The 25,405-nt window shown below is 37.2% G+C and overlaps 1 long non-coding RNA gene across 1 annotated transcript; it reads left to right on the forward strand.

The window, feature by feature from the left end:
* The first annotated feature begins 2,498 nt into the window (after positions 1-2,498).
* LOC122200585 lies at positions 2,499-18,445 on the forward strand. The gene is made up of 3 exons (XR_006193863.1): positions 2,499-2,543; positions 8,216-8,373; positions 18,309-18,445. It is a non-coding gene; the product is annotated as an uncharacterized LOC122200585 (long non-coding RNA).
* The last annotated feature ends 6,960 nt before the right edge of the window (positions 18,446-25,405 follow it).

A 25,405-nucleotide genomic window follows, 5' to 3' on the forward strand; every position in this document is an offset into this window, starting at 1 on the left:
GTGGACTTTAGAAGGGTGATTTTACAATGCGTGTCCCTGTTTGTCTAACTTATTAATGAATCCACTCCTTAAAACTTCAAATTATGGAAATCCAGGGAGAATTATATAATAATAGAGTGGTCTTAATATGAATTATGCCAGTTTTAATACTTTCTACTTTGTCTACAGTAAAAGCCTTGACAGTTTCAATTAAGGGAAACTGCTTGACCAATAATCAGATTACCAGGCATGAAAAATGTAGAAGGTGTTATAAGAAAACATTTCATTATAATGGATTTTGATAGTCATTGTTTGGGGCTGTTCACAAAGTCTTCCCATTACTATTTTTTAAAAAATGTAACTGTACTTTGCTTATTCCTGACTACCCACCCCTAGTAATCAACTTCTTAGTCCCCATCACAGACATAGGAAGTGACCCAGGCCTGAACCATTTCATTGCTCTGTACTTGGATTGGTCCAGCAAGAGGCATGGTATTCAAACCCAGCAATCAGAGAGACTTGCTATTAAGTTCCTTATTTCTGATAGTAGGAATATTTTTGCCTCTTTAATTATACACAAGAAAGGTATGAGGTTGGAGCTTCTTGGAGTCAAGGTCTCTATCATATTGAGAAGGCCTGCCTTAAGTAAGAAAGAATGAAGCTAAACAGATATAACATCAACCTTCTATTTTGCTCAGAAAAGCTAAGTCTTTCAAGTACGGCACTCACTTGCTTAAACAGGCAATAAATGAAACTCTTTCTTTCAAATATTGAGTGGAGACCTCTTTCTTTGATGGAAAGAATAAGAATACTGCTGGAAAAGTATTAGGATGTGCAAGCTAACAAAAATCTTATAATCCTGGCTCATAGATGTTACTTGACTTTTGTGGTTATGGGTCTTTTGTTTTGTCTTAAGTACTCTCTTCTCCCTTTGGCTTATTTTAACCTACAAATGCTTTTGTTGAGGAGGTAACTCCTTAATTCTTAAACTTACATGTAACTCAGTAAATCAAATAATTTACATCCTCAACGAAAGGAGCATGTTGAGGTTGAGGTAGACAATGTATTGTGGTAGACAAACCATGGGCTTGGAAAGTGTACAGTCATCCCATCTATAAATTATATGGCGCCGAAACCATCCCCTGATGTTTCTAAACCTCACCTGTATAAAGCAGTAGTAAAATCTGCCTCAGAAAGTTACTATGAGGGTCAGTAACAAGGAAAGAATGTGAAGTCTAAGACACCTGAATGGTGATCCTAATTTACTTGATTGATCCTCACTTACTAGATGGAATAGTCTTGGGGAAGCTATTTCCCTCCATGACACTTGAGCTCCTGATGAGTAAAGTGCATATTAACCCTCACTTCATGGATTTGTTGTACGTTCATAATGAGGTAATATGGAAAAAATGCCTAGTGCTGGGCCTGCTCTATAGTAGGTATGCAACCAATACTATTCTAGTTTTGTTAAGATCTATAAATAATTGGGCACTGTGACTCAAACACATTAGATGTCCAATGAATATTCACGTGCACATCCTCCTCCCGTTCTTAATCTCTGAGTGTTGGGAAGGAGCAGGCATTGAATAGAGTCAAAGAGCTAGTGCTGTGTTGAAGCTGGCCTGTATCAGCCTGTGAGGACCCACTGTTAACTTTTCAAGAATGTCGTGAGCCAGTTTCATTACATAAACACCCCGTTACTAAGAATTAAATTATATAAACCTACAATTAAATTAGTTACATTAAAAACAAAAGGAATAACTGCTAAAAACTCATTCCCTTCCAATTATTTTATGATATTTTATGTTATTTGTGTTTTTGAGGTTATTTACATCGGTGTCTGTATGGGGGAAATATAATGGTGTGTTACTGCAAAGCTATTCTAATTCCATAGTCAGTAACATCATGTCAGTGGTTTGAATTCAGCCACGTTGGCAGTGTTTACACCTTGGAAATCATCACATGCTATATCAGATGACTTCCCACCTGTTCCCCACCAAGAGAGCCAGTAGTTAAATATGCACTAGCACATCACTGGAAAGAACATCCACTGAGTACCAAAGGATGAGACTTCTCTGCTGATGGAACTTCTAAGTCTGCATCAGGCTGCTTTTGATTCTGAAATGACAGTGTTATTCGGTAGAAAGTTTCCAACCTTTGAAAAAGTGGTATTTTAAATATGAGGAATAGAGGTTATACCTGGTTCTGATAAAGTGGGTTTGCGTGGGCTGCACAATTTGAGCACCAGTTCCTATGTGTCATTGAGGAATGAGATCACAGTAGCAAGGAAAAAGCCATCAGAGGATGTCTCAGTCATCTTTTGCTTTATTCTGACAAGCAAAAAAGGTAGATGAAAAAAAACTTTACCCTTTAAAATAAGCTAAATTTTCTAAATAAAGACTTGGATAATTAGAGCTGAAAATAGTTGTAATTTTAAAATGAGAGGAACAATAGGACTCTGTTTTTGTCTTGCAGTTGCTGCATTAAAAAAATCCTCCCCAGTGAAAGAGAAGATAAAGAAGAAAAGAGGAAAAGAGAAGAGGGACAAAGAGAATCACTTTCAGGTCAGTAATAGTTAAGAGCAAAGGCATTCAAGTCCCTGTTAAGTCATATGTTAGGACTTGTAGATTATTGACAAAAAGAGTCATGGATTGTCCTTAGTTAAATATATTCTTAGTGCTAGTTACATAATTCAAGGTGTCCACCAGAATTGTAGTAAGACACATATAATGTTATAAGAACAGGCATTTTCTACATAATGAACTATTATTCTTCTAGCTTAAAAAGTTAGACCCAAATATTAAAAAAAATAAAAAAAATAAAACAAAAAACCCACAAAGGCACATACAGTCTATGTTCCACACTGATCAAATAAAGTCATTTCTTTTTCACCTTCCTGAACTGAAATGTATGTTACAAGCCCATCATAGTATGAAGCAGACTCTCCTTCATGTTGACATGTTAGATGATGGACATAGCAAGTGGTACCTAATGAAAAGCAGCCACCTTTCCAGATTATTGATTTCTGAGGCCTGGGGACATGGTGAAAATGGACACATTCTATGTGCCACATTATCTTACTGGCTATTTCAAAAGCACACCTGTGCTGTCCATATAGTCTTGCTTACATCTCTAATAGAACTGTCATTCTATATAGTGAGAGAAGTGTTTTCAGGGTGATGCTAGCTTTCATGGAAATTTCCAATGAAATTTCAATGAGTGGTATAAACAGTTCAGATTGTCATTCTGAGAAAAAGTCAAATGCCAATTAAACATTTACTGCCTCCCGATTCTCTTCAAAAATGTTAATCAGCTACACACCAAAGATATTTCCATACTCATGGCAGACATAAAATTTATAGTTTTATTATGTTGTGTTGTTGATAGCCTGACAGTCTTTATTACTATAGCCATGCTGGTATAGAAGTTTGCTAAGCTTCATAATTAAATACAGTTTTAGGTTCAATATTGAAGGATATTGAAGCAATCTCAAGATAACATTTATTTTCATGAAAACCTGTTATATGCTTTCCAACTGTTTTCATTTATGCTGTAGTCTTGTACTCAACATTATTACCTTCTGTTTTGACATACATACTTGTTCATGAATCTCTTTGTAACTCTATCAGGGGGACACCCTGTCTCTAAAGATTAAGTATATTCTATTTGGTTGTTCAGAGATTTCCACTGTCATGATCACCTCTGGTTCTGAGTTCTTGCGTCTTCTGAATTAATACCATTGATAGAGTATCTCGCTCTAGCAGCATAGTTTTTTTCCTAAAACATACACACACACACACACACACACACACACACACACACACACATACACACACACAGATGTACAAATAAGTGGGGGTAGCAGACTGGACTGAAAGTTTGGGAGAGGAGGGTAGGGCCTGATGTTGAGACTCATAAACTGAAATCACTTAAAACTGAATCTTAGATATCCCTAGAATCAAAAATCCTGTAACATACTATGTTGAGTATCCTCTTTCTCTTATCTTTCCTGTCCTTTTCCTTCTCTTCTTTGCTCTTTTCACTACCAATTCTGATTTTTTTCTAATACAGCAGCATTTAGGTCTCCCTCTTGATATCTGGCCTTCTACTGACCTGCCTTTTGCCCCAAACACCTTATGAAAGTGTCCCTTTCTGAAAAACACCCTATTACCTCTTTAAGAGAACTTGTGGCTCTAGCTGTTCTCATAATGACTTTTAACCCTACCATATAAGCATAAATCAATCATACAAAGTCAATAAATAGCTTAAAATGAATTGTGTGAACAGTTCTATAAATTAGCCCTACTTCTATGTGTACATCAACACTTGTTCTTTTGTGTCAAAATAGCCATATGCAGTACATTTGTTCATAAAAAATGCTTACGAATGTCCATAGATGTTTAGTTCCATGGAATATTGCTGGGCCATATGGTGCCTTCACCACTCTCTCCTACCACCTTCCTTTCCTTCTTGTGAATATCTGGAATGGAGGAAAAATCAGAACTAGAGTTACTTTGAGACGTGTATTTAACAAAACCACTGTAAATGCAATCATTGCGCAGAGCACGGGCTTCAAAGTTAAACATATCTGCAATTGAATTTTCACTCAGCCATTGACTTAGCTATCTTACCATGATGACTCCAAAATTGGTGTTAAAGTACCAAACTCAAAAGATTGTATGAAAAATTAATAACAAAAATGAAAGTAAAATTATTAGCACTTTACCTGGCATACAGTGTTTAATAAATATCAGCTATTTTATTTTTATTTTCCCAATTTTATTAAACTTAATTTATTTGTACTTTATTAAAATATCAAGAATGATAGGGGTACCTGGGTGGCTCACTCTGTTAAACATCTGACCCTTGATTTCGGCTCAGGTCATGATCTTGAAATTTGTGAGATCGAGCCCCACGTGGTGTTCTGCCCTGATAGTGCCGAGCCTGCTTGGGATTCTCTCTTTCTCCCTCTCTATCTCTCTGCCCTCCCCCAGTTACGCCATCTGTCTCTCTCTCTCTCTCTCTCAAAATAAAGAAATAAATAAACATTTAAAAAGACAAGACGTATCAAGCATGATATGGATCAGCCACCTAGAGGCAGAGAGAATTCCTCTGAGCCCTCTCCCCGTGAAAACACTTGGGTCTATCTGCAGCATTCATGCTTTAGTTCTCATATGAGCCTGGAGATTTGGGAGATTTGGGGTGACTTTGCTCCTTTGCATTATATATCAGCCTTCTATACACTGTTCTATACACTTTCTATACGCTGGATCTCAGAAGTATCCAGGAATTTCTTTTATCTACCACCTTAGGTAAATCATGGTTCTCCTTTGGGGAGATGCCTTCATCGTAAACCTGCACTGATCCACCTTTCATAGTTACTTCAGGTGTGCGATGATGGGGTTGTAGTTCTCTTCACTTCCTAGTACCTGCTCTCTAGTTGCTAAATCACAGATAATAAATATTCTTATTTTCAATGTTAATTTATTTATTTTGAGAGAAAGAGAGAGAGAAAAAAGAGAGAGAGAGAGAGAATGAGCAGTGGAGGGGCAGAAAGAAGGGAGAGAGAGAATGCCAAGCAGGCTCCATGCTGTCAGTGCAGAGCCCAACACGGAGCTCAGTTTCACAACCGCAAGATCATGACCTGGGCCAATATCAAGTCAGACACTTAACAGGCTGAGGCGCCCAGGTGCCCCAGTAATAAATATTATTTTTAGTACTCCCTGCCGAATTCTTATTGGCCCCATGTTTTGTCCAGAGTCCAGTAATGAACTCTCACACATAATGAGGCTGAAAGTCCACTAGCCCCAGAAATTCACTTGCTTTTCTCACCTATGGAGCACCTGGTATAGTGGGATCTCCACATACATGTGATGTGAAAAAGAGAGTAAAATTTATGATTTTCTGATACCTACCATTCTGGGGTTCTCTCCCTCCTTGAGGGGACATCTTTTCACCTCCCCCATTTCATCCTCCCTGACTTCATGCTCCCATGCAAGCTGGGAAGCTCAGTTTGCTTCTTTATCTTCAATTCCCTCTGTGCCATTGCTAGATTTGAGTGATTAAAAGACTCACTCATAGAAAAGTAGAAATCACTGTATACATTGTAAACTTTACTACTCGAATCTGTCCTTTATTTATAATCTTAATAGCTATATTAAACAAACAGGTTTTGAAAACTAGTTATTGTCTAAACAATGGGAAATTAAGCTCTTAAGAATGATTTTTCTCAGGGTGCCTGAGTGGCTCAGTCAGTTGAGCATCCAACTTCGGCTCAAGTAATGATCTCATAGCCCATAGGTTCGAACCCCACATTGGGCTCTGTGCTGTCAGCTCAGAGCCTGGAGCCTGCTTCGGTTTCTGTGTCTCCCTCTTTCTCTGCTCTTCCCCCACTTGTGCTCTCTATCTTTCTCTCAATAATAAGTAAACATTCTTAAAAAATTTTTAAAAGAATGATTTTCCTCTCTTCTGAAGCCCTTTATTTACATCTCCAGGGCGGTGCTGATGACTTATTACAATAATCATTAATATGTGTTTACTGGTTTTATTCCCCACTTCTACATGACGTTCTCCTTAAGGACAGTAACCACATCTTCTAAATGATAAGTAGAATGACAATAATGTTGATGATAATAGCAGCTTCCAACTATTGAGCACCTACCATACAAATTCCAAAATAACTCTGGCAAGTAGCTATCTAAATGATCTTTTTATAGATGAGGAAACTGAAATGCAGATGAGTCAAGGATTCGTTCCAGTAAATTCAACATTGATGTTGAAATTCAGGTTCTTGGGGTGCCTGTGGGACTTGGTTCATTGGGTGTCCAACTCTTGATTTGACCTCAGGTCATGATCTCACAATCTGTGGGTGCAAGCCCTATATTGGGCTCTGCGCTGATGGCATGAAGCCTGCTTGGGATTCTCTTCCCCTCTCCCTGCCCCTTCCTTGCTTGTGTGCACTCTCTTTCTCAAAATAAATAAATAAAAATTAAAAAAAAGAAATTCATATTCTTTTTATTGTTTCCACATTGTCTCTTTTCCACCCATGGGACAGCAACCAGTATCTGATCAGAATTCAAGAATTCTACAGTCAAAAGGATATCAGGAATGGGGCACCTGGGTGGCTCAGTTGGTTAAGTATCTGACTCTTGGTTTTGGCTCAGGTCATGGTCTCACGGTTTGTGGGTTCAAGCTCTGTGTCAGGCTCCACACTGATGGCGCAGAGTCTGCTTGGGATTCTCTGTCTCCCTCTCTATCTCTGCCCTTCCCCTGCTGGTGTTCTCTCTCTCAAAAATAAATTAACCCTTAAAAAAAAGGATATAATGAAATCTGAGCATGGGGTAGGGAATTCTTCTTATTTAGAAACAAGGCAAAGAAGTGGGGTGGGAGAGCATACCTTTTAAAATAATATCAGTGCATTAAAAGGTTTGCCCAAGGATACATAATTCTAACAAATACTTTTTGCCTATTCCAATTTTTTTCTCTATTTTTAAAGTTTGTTTGTATTCTTTGTGTTTTTTAAATTTATTTCCAACATTTTTATGTCAACAGTAATTATATCAACATTAATTATATAGTGTGTCAGCTTGATATGATACTCAGGATCCAATTTAATTGAAAATATTGAATATTTATATATTCAGTACACATATACATACCTTTCTTGTTTTATGTTATTAGATATCATTAGTTTGCTTACATATATGCTTATATATTAAGATTTTACTCATATATATTAGGTATGCTTAGTGAATAAAGTTATTGAAGGAAAATAATGGTAAACACCTTCAACTGTGTAGCAAGGTAATGAGGTTTGTTTTTGCTTATTAAGGGAAAGAGAGAGAAAATTTGTTTTCACATTAAGTGTGAAGTCAACCCAGATGTGCAAGAGCATAGAGAAGGGCAAAAGTCTAGTGTGTAGATGTTGGAGAAGTAAAAATCTTGCCAACAAAGAGAGACCTCTCCAGAACCACTATGGAAAGATACCTGATTTATTATTAAGTTAATATAACAGAGTCCTTGCCTGTAGGAAGCCCTCAAGAGACTACAAAGTCACCATAAAATTTCACGCAATTTATATAGCAAAGCAGATAGTTCATTGGGAATTGAGGTAGGCATTTACTTAGTTAATTGTTCTCTTCTAAAAGAATAATATAACTTATCTCCTCAAGAGACAAAGGGTTATATTGTGAGAAACTCCTGAGCTAATTCTGAGGCTATGTGTTTATATTTCCAGGGGTTATGAGGCTCCAGACCTTAGAGAAATCTCTTTATTATGAAACTGAAGACTGGGCATATCTGGCCCCAGGAGAGATTCACTTACTTGCTAAAGGCCAGCTATATCTTCAAGGAGATCCTCCCCCGGGGGAAGAACAGATAAAAGGGGAAGTGGAGGTAATTGTCATTGTTGACCCTGTTTTTATCCATAGTTCATGAATCATCACTGGAACACACAATGATGCTGAACGTTCTCTCCAGCCTTAGGATTTTTGTTCAAGCAAGCTCAGTTTTGATGGGCTTTTTTGTATGATCATTTTTTAAAGAAGTATGTGAATCTTTTATTGTCAAATAATACTGATGAAAAAATACACTTGTTTTTCTCCTTGTTAAAAGGAGAAGTAAATGGGTTGGTAAAGCTGTTCTTTACCTACTTACTATATAATCTGCCCTTAGAGCAGAGTTGATTCTCAAGAGAAATATTTTTGCTTTGTGTTGGGCTTATATTCTTAATTATTGGAAGAAAAAAACCCATAAGTTTCTCACTTTTAAAAGAAGGTAGGATTGGGGTGCCTGGGTGGCTCAGTCGGTTGAACGTCTGACTTCAACTAAGGTCATGTTCTCATGATTTGTAGGTTCGAGCCCCGCTTCAGACTCTGTGCTGACAGCTCAGAGCCTGGAGCCCGCTTAAGATTCTGTCTCCCTTTCTCTCTGCCCCTCCCCTACTCACACTCTTGTCTGTCCCGAAAATAAACTTTAAAAAAAACTTTTTTTAAATGGAAGAAGCTAGGATTATCTATAATTGTGTTACTTTTTCTATGTGTATTTTAACATATTGTATTGTCATTTTATTTTCTTTTAAGTTTATTTATTTATTATGAGAGAGAGAAAGAGAGAGAGAGCATAAGAAAGAGAGAGGAGAGAGAGAATCCCAAGCAGGCTCCACACTGTTAATGCAGAACCCGACAGGGGGCTGGAACTCACGAACCATGAGATCATGACCAAAACTGAAATCAAAAGTCAGATGCTTAACCTACTAAGTCCCTCAGTCCCCCAACCCCCTGAACTGTATTGTCACTTTAACGGGTAATTAAACTACACTATTTATTGTTATCAGGCACCCATCCTTTTATCACAACCAAGTGACCAAATGTCCTCTCATAATCATTTTCATTTTGCCTTTTTTAAAAAATTTTTAAAAATGTTTTTATTTATTTTTGAGACACAGAGAGACAGAGAATGAGCAGGGGAGGGGCAGAGAGAGAGGGAGACACAGAATCCAAAGCAGGCTCCAGGCTCTGAGCCGTCAGCACAGAGCCTGATGTGGGGCTCGAACTCACCGACTGTGAGATCATGACCTGAGCTGAAGTAGGACACTTAACCGACTGAGCCATCCAGGCGCCCCCCCCCTTTTTTTTTTTAACATTTATTCATTTTTGAGAGAGAAAGAGAGAGTGTACAAACAAGGGAGGGGCAGAGAAAGGGAGACCCAGAATCCGAAGCAGGCTTCAGGCTCTGAGCTGTCAGTACAGATCCTGACTCAGAACTTGAACTCACAAGTCGTGAGATCATGACCTGAGCAGAAGTTGGACACTTAACTGACTAAGCCACCAGGCTCCCCTGATTTTGCCTTTCTAACGTCATACCCCAAATTCAGCAGAACAAGAATTAGTTACATAAAACTGAATGAACTGATGAAGGAAATTAAATGTGATTATTTTCAGGTATTATTGTTAATGTTTTAATATTCTATTTTCTGATTGGTAATAAGGAAGCACTTTGCCTTCTTATTGCTTATTCTCAATTTAATAGACTATGCTTTTGTAACTAAGTGAAGCATTTAAAAAATTGTATCTGATTCTCACCAATTCCTCAGAATTCTGAAGCAAATACTTTTACTGGGTCTTATTACTTTTTATGGCAATATATTTATTTGCATGTGTTCCGTAAGTATCTATTCCCCTAATTACCAGGATATAGACAAGTTGACTTTGCAAGTGCTTTGGTTCATGTGCCATATTAGAGAGAACACACATTTAATAGGCTATGAGAAGCCCACCACGAATGGGGCACAGATTGACTTTACATAAGAAGTCAATGCCTACAATGTCCTCTGAGGAATATGGGCTTGATAACTGGCTTACAGGGCTCCAGCTTCACAGTTAATGAAGACAGTCACTTCTTAAAAGGCCAAGGATCTTAGCTTACTTTAGTAACTTTAAGGAAAGAGAAATTCATATAAATTTATATGTGCAGCAGGTGAGGAAAATTTCTTGGGCTTGGTTTCCTGTCTTTGGGTAGAAGATTAAATAATTAGAAGTGTTTAAAAGTCAAATCTAAGATTCCTTATAAAAATTTCCAGGAAGAGGGGCCCCTGGGTGGCTCAGTTGGTTAAGCATCTGACTCTCGATTTCAGTTCACTTCATGATCTCACTGTTCATGAGATTAGGCCGTGTGTTGGGCTCTCCCCTGACAGTGTGCAGCCTGCTTGCAATTCTTTCTCTCCCTCTCTCTCTCTGCCCCTCTCCTCCACTCCTCTCTCTCAAAATAAATAGAAATTTTAAAAAATTTCCAGGAAGAAGTTAATTCTCTGAGCTCAATACTTGCTTGATACCCAATAGCTCTAGATTTGCTGAGCAGGCTCAAGGAGGCTCATGGAGGCTCATGGAGGCTCATGGGAGTAATTAATCTTCTTACTCTGCATCTATAAATTATCAAGCCAAAATATGAGACCAACCTTTTCTAGTGTAATCAGGAATACTCTTTGCCAATTATTTATAGCCAAAATGGGAGAATATTATAAAATATTATCCAAAACCTAGATATAATTCAAAATTCAGGGGAGGCCTATTCTTTTTACTAGAATCCTGTTTAACAAGCTTATCATTTGATTATTTAACTCTCTAGGAGAATATACTTGTGTTTAACTTGTTATTTACTATTTCATTTGCACCAGAAACATGTTCAATTTTATATTTATGTCCAATATGAAAGATCACCTAAACAGTTATGGTGTCTTCGCCCTATAGGACATTAAGTGTTTTTATTATTATTATTTAATTCAATCATCCCTTTCTTTTCTTTTCTTTTCTTTTCTTTTCTTTTCTTTTCTTTTCTTTCTTCTTCTCTTGTTTCTTTACTTCTTTTCTTTATTTCTCTTCCTTCTTCCCTTCTCTCTTTTCTTTCTTTCCTCCTTTCCTTTCCTTTCTTTCTTAATGCTTGTAATAATCCATTTGCTCAAGTGCTTTTGGAACTAGATTTGCCATCTCACTGGTTTCCTTATTACTGAATTAATCATTTTTCTACATGTGTAAATTTTATATTTGTATGAGAGTCATTTCTTTCATGTTCAGTAAATTATACTTGGATGCTCTCAAATAGCAACACATACGAATCTCTTTATTTTGACATTGAACAGTCTCTTCTGCATTTCTCCTATAAATGAAAAAATTGTAGATATTTACTTACATTTGGATTTATAACATTGTTCTCCTGCTTCTAAAAATGATTTGAGGTAGTTTATATTTAAAATACCAGTGTGGCATGTTTGAGCCCACATAGAATTCATTGCTAAATTTGAAAAATGTCTGAGCATGTCTGGCAAATGAGTGGGAGATACCCATCAGGATACCATTTTAATGGTGACCTAAAAAACTTTCTGGCACTTCACGGATTCTGGAGAACAGAGTGCCCATTTGGTATTATGCTTTCAGAATATTAGCGTTTTCAATGGTGGCATCTCCAGTGGTACCTGGTAGGAGCTGGTGACACCTGGAACAAGATAATAGTCTGCCAAGAGTGACATTGGTACCTAATGCGGCAGTGGTCCCCCATACAATGGGAACAACCTTTGGAGGAGACAGCTGGTCTATTGGCACTGGAGGCAATTGGGAAGGGAATTAAGCTAATGTAGTCCAAGTGCATTGCTTATTAGAACTCAATAGAAGGAGAAAACTTGACATAAATATTGCTTTAATGATGTCTCTTGAATATCATTAATCTGAAATTCACTTTTGACAGGAGCTCTCTGGAGAATGACTGAAGGGCAGCTATTTTGAGTTTTACTGTTAATTGTAAGGAAAGTAGCTTGTTCTCAACAGTCAGGCAGCATTGTTGTTATTCTGTTAGGAAATTAAGGAGCTTAAACCCTTGTCACCTAAAAAGAGCACAAATCTTCTGTAGGTGAGTCATAACAAACCTACAGGCAGAGCCAACAAAGTCTTTAGAAAAGAGATTCAAATCTGCTCAAAAGTGCAAATACTTAAGCTAGGAAGCAATCTCATATCATTGGTTTAGAAATCACTTGATAATAAGGATGTCTACAGATAGATATTTTATTCTTTTTATTTTTCCTGTAACATTTTAGAGGTTTGGAGAAAATTAACTTGTTCCTGGGCCCGTTCAGTTAAATTGACAGACACTGTGCATTACCTGAAAGCAAATTAGAAAGGTATAACAATTTACTAGAGAATGTGTTAAGTGCATTCTAGGAACTCTGTGAATGTAAGGTATTGTTAATGACAATGAGAATATACATTGCTCCTGTGGTGAGGGGGTGAGGGCAAGGTGTTTGCTAAGTGAAAGCTATCAAATGACCTCTGCTCTTGTCAGAGGTTTCAGTCCACAGTTTAGTAATGTGTTGTTTTCTTCTTATGCCCATGATGAGATAGATTATTGAGAACAAAAGGGAAACAGAGTAAGTAATCATAGTTTGATAGGAACCTAGTGTCTTAAGTTTCCTTGGACTGAAAGGCATTATTAGCAGTTCCATTACTTTTTGTTTTTTAATGTTTATTCATTTTTGAGAGAGAGAGAGAGTGAGTCGGGGAGGGACAGAGAGAGAGGGAGACACAGATCTGAAGCAGCTCCAGGCTCTGAGCTGTGAGCACAGAACCTGATGCAGGGCTTGAGCTTGTGAACCATGAGATTATGGCCTGAACTGAGTTTGAACGCTTAACTGACTGAACCCAGGTGCCCCAGTTCCATTGGTTTCAAGGTACAAATTCTGCTTCCAAGGAAAATCTGCCTTTTGAATTTCTGTATATTTGCTGAAACATCTAGTGAATATTGGACATAAACAATGTTGGATCTAAGAGACCACAGGAGCTGTGAACCAACTAATGAGGTAGGGAAAACTGCAAGCTCAAAAATACTTTCCTTGACAAATATGTTGGTGTTTAAGACAGTTGTACCCTTCATGACTAAGGGTGAGAGATAGATTCTGGTTGGAGCATGAAAGGTGGAGAAGAAATGTCTATTTGCTACTCACTTCCAAAATAATTCAGGCACTGTATTGTATTTATTTTTGAGAGAGAGAGAGAATGTATGCTTGGGGGGGGGGGGAAGGAGGGGCAGAGATGGGGAAAGAGAACAGCTCAAAGAGAGCATCTCAAGCAGCTTCCACACTCAGCTGGGAGCCCAATGTAGGGCTTGATCTCATGACCTTGAGATCATGACCTGAGCAGAAATCAAGAGTTGGATGCTTAACAGACTGAGCCAGGCAAGTTATAATCACCTAAACTCAATGTCAGAAAAGAGAGATCAAGGAGAAACACCTGTAAGATATTTTAATACACGTCTGTAAACATTCTTTTGGTCTTACTGAGTATTTAGTGTTTGCATCAAAGGGAGATGCAGTTTTTATAGAACTCATAAATCATAATGCAATTAATCAGAGTGCTAGGGGCCCTGAGAAGACTGGGCCATTTGTTTCATAAAAAGATATAATGCAGGGAGAAAATGTGCTGAAGGTTCCACAGTGAGTCAGTTACACGGCTGGGACAGGGAGCCTCCATCTCAGGATTCAGTGATAGTGTTCTTTCCCAGACTGCAGTGCAGTACCAAAGCGAGCTGTGCATGAACCACAAGACAGTCCAGGTCAGCATTTAGTTTTCTCCTCTCTAATCAACCAGGGAGGGCACAGTTCATCTTTCTTGCTCTACAACAGTTGTATGCGGTAGATTCGATTATGCTTGTGTCTACATCGATTCTTGCAGCTGTATTTGAATCAGATCCAGCCAGGTCTGTGCCAGGTGGAGAAGTGTCTTTGACTTTCTTGGTCTTACTCTCTCTCTTCCTTTCCCCCCAAATCTGCTGAAATTGATTCCACGTTCACCCCTTATTTTAGTTCAAAATCCCAATCAAGTATTAAGTGATAAAAGACAAATAATTTTATCATAAGTGCCAGATCACATCAGTCAGAATAGTTGTCTGGACAAAGGTTCAGAATGATTCTAAACAGCAGATGATCTGAGCAAGAATGATGTTTCTGTTGGTTCATTCTACCTAATAGGATGGGAAAGGAGTGAGAAAGGTTTCAAAAGGTAAAATCAGAAAGGCTTTTAAGGGCTTCATTCACTGCTTGAAGGAGACCAAAAGCCACGAAAGTGAGGTTCAGATATAAGACAGTACAGCGTGTGTTCTTTGACTGTAAAGTAACTATGATGTATCGGAAATGAAGATGAATGGAAGGAATGTAAAAGGTGTTGTCAAAGACGGCATCCATACTGGAGATGACCTAGTTTGCTCAGCTCTAGAGTTTGGACACTGCCAAACTGTCATTTATTTGGGTCAAATGCATGGCAGGACTAAAACTATTCTGCAGGAACATTAACCCAGCAGCAATGTATAGGAGAGTTTATAAGCAATAAGATAGGGATTACAAATAGCAATTAGTAGGCTGCTGCAAAGGGCTAGGTGAGAGTCAATGAAAGCTTCAACTAGAGCTTTGACTGCAAACCTGGAAAGGATAGAGTGGAAATGAACCGCACTGTGGAAGCAGAATCAGTAGTAATTTAGTCCCCAGTAAGGTGACTGGGTAACAGGGAATGGTAGGTCGAAGTAACACTAACATTTCAAGCCTGAAGTGATGTATGTTATTCTTTAAAACAGAGAGCTCACACGTAGGGATCAGGCATAAAATACAGTGATTTTTTAAATTAAATTTACACTTTCCCTATCAAGAGTTAATAATCTCAGAATTGTAGAACACTCATGTGAAAAGTGATTTTGAGACTCAAGTTCACACAAAATCATATTTTAGAGTTCCTCTATTTTCCCCATTTCTGTTATCTTTATCTGTTATTGTCTATGGCTTGATTTTCATTTCTAGACAGCTGGCAAAAATATAATAAGATAATATCCTTTTCTTTTTCTGAAAAAATGGGGATCCAAATAGAGAATGGACCATTTTCTAATGGTCAAAATTTCTAGCTGTTCATGTACAGCACTATAGTTAAGTGCCTCAAATCTCATAATTAGTACCCACTTAAATTATGGATTATCTCACACTCTAACCAAGAATGTAATATCTTTACAGTACTTGGAGTCATACATGTTGCTAATGACTTATTAGGATGACTCCATTTGTAATGAGAGTGCAAATCAGTTACTTCTAAAAACAGCAAAAGCTAGTTTTGTCAACTGTGAAGAGAAGAGTTTGGATAAATGGGAAAGACATTTTTTCTTTTCTTTTTTTTTTTTTTAGTTTGAAAAGTTCTTTTTTTTTTTTTCAATATATGAAATTTATTGTCAGATTGGTTTCCATACAACACCCAGTGCTCATCCCAAAAGGTGCCCTCCTCAATACCCATCACCCACCCTCCCCTCCCTCCCACCCCCCCATCAACTCTCAGTTTGTTCTCAGTTTCTAAGAGGAAAGACATTTTTTTCTAGAATAATGCTGGATTTAAAAATAACATAGAACTAAAAACTTGCCAATTCTATATTTTCCAAGCATCCCAGCATTGAAACTTCACTAATATTCTCTTGAATTAAGTCCTAAAATTTACAGCCATAAATTAACCAGAATCTCTAGGCTTTACATTCACATTTCTTTTTCGCTACATGTATTACTACAAGCAAATTTACCTGGGCCATGCCTTAGCTCTAATAGAAAGTGTAGTTGTATGTATCTAATAACCATTCAGCTTCATGTAGGTTTTATTCCTTTCTCCCAGCTTTTAATTAGGAATAATGGAAGCTCAGGGTCATGTTCAAAAGTGAAAGAATTAGAAGCTTCCTGATAGTGCAGACTCAGCCTGTCTAAATCTAAAAATAGTTAATACCAACTTCATGCTTACACTTCACACCAAGGTGTATTAGTACATTACACATGTGTCATCTCATATAATCATTTCATCATCCCAGTGGTGTTGGTATTTTATTCTCCATATTTCACAGATAAAGAAACTGTATAATTTGTCCAAGGTCATGTAGCTAGGACATACAAATCAAGAACTTGGATTGAAATCTGTCAGGAAATTACTAATTGTCCTCAATATTGAGACACAGACTCAGGACTGAGTAAACCATGTGACCAGCATGAGGGTGTCTTGGCTGGTTAAGCAGCTGACTCTTGGTTTTGGCTCAGGTCATGATGTCACAGTTTTATGAGTTCAAGCCTTGCATCGAGCTCCATGCTGACAGTGCAGAGCTTACTTGGGATTCTGTTCCCTTCTCTCTCTGCCTCTCCCCACTTGTGCTGTCTCTGTCTCTTTCCAAATAAATAAATAAACTTGAAAAAAAAAACCCAACCATGTGAATTGCCAGACCAGTCAAATAAATGAAATAAAGTAATATATTTGGCTGAAATTGGACTGTGGGGTAGTATATTATCTTGGGCAAAGGGAACTGCAACTCCAAAATCAAATCAAAAGGAGCTTTAAGCACCACAGAGTCTATAGCATACAGAAGGCTTCTTGTCTTCTACCTAAATATTCCACAATTTTGAAGGCAAGTCTAACTTTACCACATATTTTTAATAATTAGATTTGCAAAGGGAAGCCCCTTTCATTGCCTTTCCTTTGAAATGTGTCTTTATAAGTAGCTCCACTCTTTTTCTTCATGGATGAAGTGACAGCTTACCTATAGAAAATACAAATAAATTTGGTTGTAACCCCCCAGAACACTGGTTCCACTTCTTCGGAGTAGGTAAAGCCAGTATGTACTGTGTACTTGGAAGAAAAATGACAACTGTGAATAGAAATTAAACAATGGCTTACCACAGTTCCCATTCAGAAATACCCTCCTGCATATCAAGAGACATTTTGCTTCATGCTTACCTCCTGCTACATTTGCAGCAATTATTAGGCTTTGTGACTACAAGTCTTCTCAGAGTGACGCATCCTCCACTTTTTTGAAACCCAGCTTCTGTTCTGTACTAGGGGAAAGCAGTGGTCTTGACTCCATTTGCTGAAAGGAGAACAGAAGAATCTCCCATTCTGTGGCATTTCCCATCCACTGATGTCAGAACGCAGTGCCTGAAGCCAGTGTACTACTTCTCACTTCTTCAGGAATAGGCAGGGTAACTGAATTGTGCCTGAAGTTACTCTCATTACCTATTGGCATGCCAAACGGCCAGATGGTGTAACTGACAGATCACCCTGGGTTCTCAATGACAGGTTCTCACTGGTGGTCACAGAGCCCCCCCCCCCCCCAAGGTGAAGCCTTGCCCAAAGATGATTCAAAATCATTTTCACTCTTAGAATTCTTAGAAAGTTCCAAGAAAGGGAGAAGTCAGACCCCAAGGCATTTGGTAAGTATATTGAGTTTTGAGCAGAAACAGTTTGGGGGAACAGTTAATGCATTTAGTAATCATAGCATAGATTATAAAATGGAGAAGAGCTGCTTGGGATTTCTGCTATCAGAGGGAATATGACCAGCTTATCACTTCCTATTCACCATTTGATTTTACACCTGGTGATCCCATGGGCACAGGTAGTTTTTGTAGGCTTTTTGGCCAAGTCTTTTTTTCACACAGTTGGACATGGAATCAGCTCACATGAGTGTCAACGGTAAATTAATCCAAGATTTTAGAATAAGCTCAAAGAATGTAAATTGTTAAAGATGTGTGGAAACTACAAAACATTTATTTTAAGTTTAAATCCTAATAGGTTGTTCCAGACACTAACAGCTTACTTTTGGCTTCTAGAGCATTCCATTGACTTTCCTAGCTCTCGTCCTGAGATTCTCTTTGTGAGGGTAACATAGCATCTAAGACTCACCAGAAAAAGAAAATGTTCTTAGTGTTAACACTCTTGGAAAGAAAAATAAAAGTTAATGAGCTCGACGGAAGGCAGACATGATTGAAGCTGTATCTTTTCTCCTAACAGCCCTATTCTGAACCACTCAGGGAAGAAATCTAGAATGGGACAATGAACCTGAATGGAGAATACTATGGAAAATAGAGAACAGCCAAGAAGAATCTACCCTTATAAATAGGTCAAGGAAAATAAATATATTCATTCCACTACTGTTTATCAATACCTGGAACATGGCATCCATGAATGTACACAAACATACATGTGCATCCATAAATTTAAAACAAAATGTGAATATAACTTGAAGATGAGAAAGAGGAGACTCACTAATAGCTGAAGTGTGGACCCTGAAGAACAGAAGTGAGAGGTTTTACAGAAGTATGAGGGTGGACTCTCTGTCCTTCTGGCCTCATGTTTCCCATGGACAGCCTTTCACTGGAGTATCTCCCCCACTCCGCTGGATTTCCTTCTCCAAATACTCATGCCTTCCCAGGGGGAGGGTGGGTGATTTATCTGATTCACTGTCACGCTTTAGAATCATTGAACTTTACTACTGATGAGAAAATTAATCTGGTGAGCAAAGGATCAGAGTAAAAAAAAAAATTCATATTTTAATTAGATCAAACCTACAAGGCATCTGGTATTGCCTAAGAAAGAGGTGTCAATAGTGACATATTTCAGCCCTATTGCAGAAATGCAGTAGGAGAGCGCCCACAATCCACACACCACTGTGGTTGCCACACCTACCTCATGCTGGGCATCAGAAAATCTAGAGTGGCTGAGTCTGAGAAATTAAAGAGAAAGACAAGAATTTCTACTGTTTTCCTTTCTTTTTTTTAACAATATTTTTTTCTACTGTTTTCTTATAGAATTCCCCTATTCATAGTTGTAAGTGTCCTGAAGGAAAGGTGAATGTGTTTAGTTTGATGACTGTGATAGACATTGCTGCTGAGAGGACAGGGTGGTGATTGCTCACAAAGCAATGCAAATTAAATGCCAATAAGTTGAGTGATAGGGCAAATAGATTAATAAAAATCTATGCATTTTGGGGCATCTGGCAGACTTATTCAGTGGAGCATGTGATTCTTGATCTTGGGGACATGAGTTAAAGCCTCATGTTGGGTGTCGAGATTACTTAAATAAAATTTTTTTTAACTTTATTTTTTATTTTTAAAAATTTACATCCAAATTAGCTAGTATATAGTGAAGCAATGATTTCAGTAGATTCCTTAATGTCCCTTACCCATTTAGCCCATCCCCCCCCCACAACCCCTCCAGCAACCCTCAGTTTGTTCTCCATATTTATGAGTCTCTTTTGTTTCACCCCCTCCCTGTTTTTATATTATTTTTGTTTCCCTTCCCTTATGTTCATCTGTTTTGTCTCTTAAAGTCCTCATATGAGTGAAGTCATATGATGTTTGTCTTTCTCTGACTGACTAATTTCACTTAGCGTAACACCCTCCAGTTCCATCCATGTAGTTGCAAATGGCAAGATTTCATTCTTTTTGATTGCTGAGTAATACTCCATTGTATATATATACACCACATTTTCTTTATCCATTCATCCATCGATGGACATTTGGGCTCTTTCCATACTTTGGCTACTGTTGATAGTTCTGTTATAAACATGGGGGTGCATGTGTTCCTTTGAAACAGCACACCTGTATCCCTTGGATAAATACTTAGTAGTGCAATTGCTGGGTTAGAACTAGGGTAGTTCTGGTTTTAATTTTTTGAGGAAACTCCATACTGTTTTCCAGAGTGGCTGCACCAGTTTCCATTCCCACCAGCTGTGCAAAAGAGATCCTCTTTCTCCACATCCTCGCCAACATCTGTTATTGCCTGAGTTGTTAATGTTAGCCATTCTGACAGGTGTGAGGTGGTATTTCATGGTGGTTTTGATTTGTATTTCCCTGATGATGAGTGATGTTGAGCATTTTCTCATGTGTTGGTTGGCCATCTGGATATCTTCTTTGGAGAAGTATATATTCATGTCTTTTGCCCATTTCTTCACTGGATTATTTGCTTTTTGGGTGTTGATTTTGGTAAGTTCTTTATAGATTTTGGATACTAACCCTTTGTCTGATATATCATTTGCAAATATCTTCTCCCATTCTGTCAGTTGCCTTTTAGTTTTGCTAATTGTTTCCTTTGCTGTGCAGAAGATTTTTATTTTGATGAGGCCTCCAATAGTTCATTTTTACTTTTGTTTCCCTTGCCTCCAGAGACGTGTTGAGTAAGAAGTTGCTGTGGCCAAGGTCAAAGAAGTTTTTTCCTGCTTTCTCCTCGAGGATTTTGATGGCTTCCTGTCTTACATTGAGGTCTTTCATCAACTTTGAGTTTATTTTTGTATATGGTGTAAAAAAGTGGTCCAGGTTCATTCTTCTGCATGTCGCTGTTCAGTTTTCCCAGCACCACCTGCTGAAGAGACTGTCTTTATTCCATTGTATATTCTTTCCTGCTTTGTCAAAGATTCGTTGCCCATACGTTTGTGGGTCCATTTCTGGGTTCTCTATTCTATTCCATTGATCTGAGTGTCTGTTCTTGTGCCAGTACCATACTGTCTTGATGATTACAGCTTTGTAGTATAGCTTGAAGTCTGGGATTGTGATGCCTCCTGCTTTGGTTTTCTTTTTCAAGATTGCTTTAGCTATTCGGGGTATTTCCTGGTTCCATACAAATTTTAGGATTATTTGTTCTAGCTCTGTGAAGAATGATGGTTACTTTGATAGGGATCGCGTTGAATATGTAGATTGCTTTGGGTAGTAATGACATTTTAACAATATTTGTTCTTCCTATCCAGAAGCATGAAATCTTTTTCCATTTCTTTGCATCTTCTTCAATTTCTTTCATCTGCTTTCTATAGTTTTCAGTGTATAGATTTTTTACCTCTTTGGTTAGATTTATTCCTAGGTATTTTTTGTTTTTTTGTGCAACTGTAAATGGGATCGATTCCTTGATTTCTCTTTCTGTTGCTTCATTGTTGGTGTATAGGAATGCAACCAATTTCTGTGCATTAATTTTATATCCTGCAACTTTGCTGAATTCATGGATCAGTTCTAGCAGTTTTTTGGTGGAATCTTTTGGGTTTTCCATATAGAGTATCATGTCATCTGCGAAGAGTGAAAGTTTGACCTCCTCCTGGCTGATTTGGATGTCTTTTATTTCTTTGTGTAGTCTGATTGCAGGGGCTAAGACTTCCCATACTATGTTGAATAACAGTGGCGAGAGTAGACATCCCTGTCTTGTTCTTGACCTTAGGGGGAAAGCTCTGTTTTTTCCCCATCGAGGATGATATTAGCATTGGGTCTCTCATATATGGCTTTTATCATCTCGAGGTATGATCCTTCTATCCCTATTTTCTTGAGGGTTTTTATCAAGAAAGATGCTGTATTTTGTCAAATGCTTTCTCTGCATCTATTGAGTGGATCATATGGTTCTTGTCCTTTCTTTTATTGATATGATGAATCATGTTAATTGTTTTGTGGATGTTGAACCAGCCCTGCATCCCAAGTATAAATCCCACTTGGTCGTGGTGAATAATTTTTTTAATGTATTGTTGATCTGACTGGCTAATATCTTGTTGAGGATTTTTGCATCCATGTTCATCAGGGAAATCGGTCTATGGTTCTCCTTTTTAGTGGGGTCTCTGGTTTTGGAATCAGGGTAATGCTGTCTTCATAGAAAGAGTTTGGAAGTTTTCCTTCCATTTCTATTTTTTGGAACAGTTTTAAGAGAATAGGTGTTAACTCTTCCTTAAATGTTTGGTAGAATTCCCCTGGAAAGCCATCTGGCCCTAGATTCTTGTTTTTTTGGCAGATTTTGTATTACTAATTCGATTTCCTGACTGGTTATGGGTCTGTTCAAATTTTCTATTTCTTCCTGTTTCAGTTTTGGTAGTGTATATGTTTCTAGGAATTTGCCCATTTCTTCCAGATTACCCATTTTGTTGGCATATAATTGGTCATAATATTCTCTTATTGTTTTTATTTCTGTTGTGTTCGTTGTGATTTCTCCTCTTTCATTCTTAATTTTACTTATTTGGGTCCTTTCCTTTTTCTTTTTGATCAAACTGGCTAATGATTTATCAATTTTGTTAATTCTTTCAAAGAACCAGCTTCTGGTTTTATTGATCTGTTCTACTGTTTTTTTTTTTTGTTTGTTTGTTTTTGGTTTTGATAGCATTAATTTCTGCTCTAATCTTTATTATTTCCTGTCTTCTGCTGGTTTTGGGTTTTATTTGCTGTTCTTTTTCCAGCTCCTTAAGGTGTAAGTTTAGGTTGTGTATCTGAGATCTTTCTTTATTCTTTAGGAAGGACTGGATTGCTATATACTTTCCTCTTATGACCACCTTTGCTGTATCCCAGAGGTTTTGGGCTGTGGTGCTATCATTTTCATTGACTTCCATATACTTTTTAATTTTTTCTTTAACTTCATGGTTAGCCCATAATTCTTTAGTAGGATGTTCTTCAGTCTCCAAGTATTTGTTACCTATCCAAATTTTTTCTTGTGGTTGATTTCGAGTTTCATATAATTGTGGTCTGAAAATATGCACGGTATGATCTCAAACTTTTTGTACTTACTTAGGAATGATTTGTGTCCCAGGATATGGTCTATTCTGGACAACATTCCATGTGCACTGGAGAAGAATGCATATTCTGGTGCTTTAGGATGAAATGTTCTGAATATATCTGTTAAGTCCATCTGGTCCAATGTGTCATTCAAAGCCATTGTTTCCTTGTTGATTTTTTTGATTAAATGATCTGTCCATTGCTGTGAGTGGGGTGTTGAAGTCTCCTACTATTTTGGTATTACTATAGATGAGTTCTTGATGTTTGTGATTAATTGATTTATATATTTGGGTTCTCCCACATTTGGCGCATAAATGTTTACAATTGTTAGATCTTCTTGGTCTATAGACCCCTTGATTATGATCTAATGCCCTTCTGCATCTCTTGATACAGTCTTTATTTTAAAGTCTAGATTGTCTGATATAAGTATGGCTACTCCGGCTTTCTTTTGTTGACCATTAGCATGATAGATGGTTCTCCATCCCCTTATTTTCAATCTGTAGGTGTCTTTAGGTCTAAAGTGGGTCTTGTGTAAACAGCATATAGATGGATCTTGTTTCTTTATCCATTCTGTTACCCTATGTCTTTTGATTGGAGCATTGAGTCCATTGACGTTTAGCGTAGGTACTGAAAGATATGAATTTACTGCCATTATGATGCTTGTAGAGTTGGAGTTTCTGGTCGTGTTCTCTGGTCCTTTCTAATCTTTTGTTGCTTTTGGTATATATATTTTTTTCTTTCTTTTTTTTTTTTCATCCTTTGTCTCCTCAGAGAGTCCTCCTTAAAATTTCTTGCAGGGCTGGTTTAGTGGTCACAAACTCCTTTAATTTTTGTTTGTCTGGGAAACTTTTTATCTCTCCTTCTATTTTGAATGACAGCCTTGCTGGATAAAGAATTCTTGGCTGCCTATTTTTCTGATTCGGCGCACTGAATATATCCCGCCACTCCTGTCTGGCCTGCCAGGTTTCTATGGATAGGTCTGCTGCAAACCTGATCTGTCTTCCCTTGTAGGTTAGGGACTTTTTTTTCCCTTGCTGCTTTCATGATTCTCTCCTTGCCTGAGTATTTTGTGAATTTGACTATGATATGCCTTGTTGATCGTTGGTTTTTGTTGAATCTAGTGGGAGTCCTCTGTGCTTCCTGGATTTTGATGTCTGTGTCTTTCCCCAGGGTAGGAAAGTTTTCTGCTATGATTTGCTCACATAACCCTTCTACCCCTATTTCTCTCTCTTCCTCCTCTGGGACCCCTATGATTCTGATGTTGTTCCTTTTTAATGAGTCACTGATTTTCTAATTCTTAAATCGTGCTCTTTTGCCTTAATCTCCCTCTTTTTCTCTGCTTTGTTACTCTCTATAAAGAGTTTGTCCTCCTCTATATGGCTGATACTCTGTTCTGCCTTGTCCATCCTTGCTGCCACTGCATCCATCCGTGATTGCAGCTCAGTTATAGCATTTTAAGTTTCATTCTGGCTATTTTTTTATTTCTTTTATCTCTGCAGAAAGGGATTCTAATCTATTTACAACTCCAGCTAGTATTCTTGTTATCGTGATTCTAAATTCTGGTTCAGACATTTTGCTTGTATCTGTGTTGGTTAAATCCCTGGCTGTCGTTTCTTTGTGCTCTTTCTTTTGGCATGAATTCCTTCGTTTTTTCATTTTGAAGGGAGAAAAGGAATTAATGAGGTAGAAAAATTGAAATTAAAAAAAATTAAAATTAAAAAAATATTAAAATTAAAAATTAAAAACACACCCACACAAAAATCGAATAGATGATGCTAGATCCTAGGTGTGTTTTGGTCTGGGTGTAGAAAGTGGTTTGACAGATTAGAGAAACAAATGAAAAAAACAAAAGGGGGGTAGGGGGGAGACAAAAAAAAAGGAAATAATTTGAGAATTTGAAAAAATGAATACACTAAAGTAGACTAAAATACACAAAAGTAGAGAATATAGTAGAAAAAAATTATAGAAAAATATTTTTAATAACAATTAAAAATAAATATGATTTTTTTCATTTTATGTATTTAAGAAAAAAGAAAAGAAATGAAAAATGGAAAAAAGGTCAAAAAAGAAAAAAGGAAAAGACAAAAAAAATAAATCATTTGAAAATTTGAAAAAGTGAATACACTGTAGTAGACTGAAATAAAATGATGGTAAGATAGAATTGAAAAAATTTACATAAAAGCAAAAAATATAGTAAGAAAAATTAAATAAAAATATTTTTAAAAGAAATTGAAAGTAAAAATGAAATTTTTCTTTCTGCATTCAAGAAAAAGAAATGAAAAGAGAAAAAAGAAAAAGAAAAAAGATTATTTGAAAATTTGAAAAGGTGAGTACACTGAAGTAGACTAAAATAAAATGATGGAAGTAAAGTAGAATTTTAAAAATTTACACAAAAGTAAAAAAATATAGTAACAAAAATTAAAGATAGATATTTTTAATAAAAATTGAAAATAAAAATGAGTTTTTTCTTTTTCTGTATTCAAGAAAAAGAAAAGAATTGTAAATGAGAAAAAGGAGAAAGAGAGAGAAAAAAATTGAATAGATGAACCTGCTAACAGATTGAAGTAGGACTGAAATTGTTTTGTTTTCCCCTAGAGG

This window comes from Panthera leo, chromosome A1 (genome assembly GCF_018350215.1).
Source record: "Panthera leo isolate Ple1 chromosome A1, P.leo_Ple1_pat1.1, whole genome shotgun sequence".
NCBI lineage: Eukaryota > Metazoa > Chordata > Mammalia > Carnivora > Felidae > Panthera > Panthera leo.